Here is a 662-nt window from a genome sequence, read left to right on the forward strand (position 1 = left end):
CTTTCAACAAGAATGTCTAAATGATGATGTAATTGATGTCATTACTATCTTTCTTACTTTTACGATTTATCTGATTTAAACGTGTTTACTAGATGTTATTTGGAAATGTACATTGTTAGTATTTGTTCTATATGAGCTATATGTTCAATAGATAGTCTTAAAAATGGTGCGCAAAATATGATTTGACCTTCAAATGCCTCATCTTTTATAGTTTTTTAACATACATCACGTGCAACGCGCATATTGCATACTAGTAAAACTAAAAGTTGTTAGAGAGAGAAGGTTAAGAGACAGAATAATTCTAGTATATTCAGAGAGAAACCGATTTAGATAGGGTTTAAAAGGTGAGAGTTGCCAGGTTGGTCGTAGAGAGAGATTAATTATCTTCATTTTAAATTAATAGATTAAATAAATTAATTACTAATTAATTAAAGTAAAGTTGGAATTATTCAATTTAATAGGGGTAAAAAGGGCATTCTAAAGTTTTAGCACCCCAATCCTCTTTTATAGATAGTATAAATATAGATATAGATATGATGAAATTTATACTTAATTCATGATTGATATTTATGAGTGTGTTGCTGGGGAGAAATTAGGCCCAATCTAATGCTAATTGGCCTTAAACAGAAGCTAAGTATCACTTTTAACTCAAAAGTATAGCC

This window comes from Asparagus officinalis, chromosome 8 (genome assembly GCF_001876935.1).
Source record: "Asparagus officinalis chromosome 8, Aspof.V1, whole genome shotgun sequence".
Lineage (NCBI taxonomy): Eukaryota > Viridiplantae > Streptophyta > Magnoliopsida > Asparagales > Asparagaceae > Asparagus > Asparagus officinalis.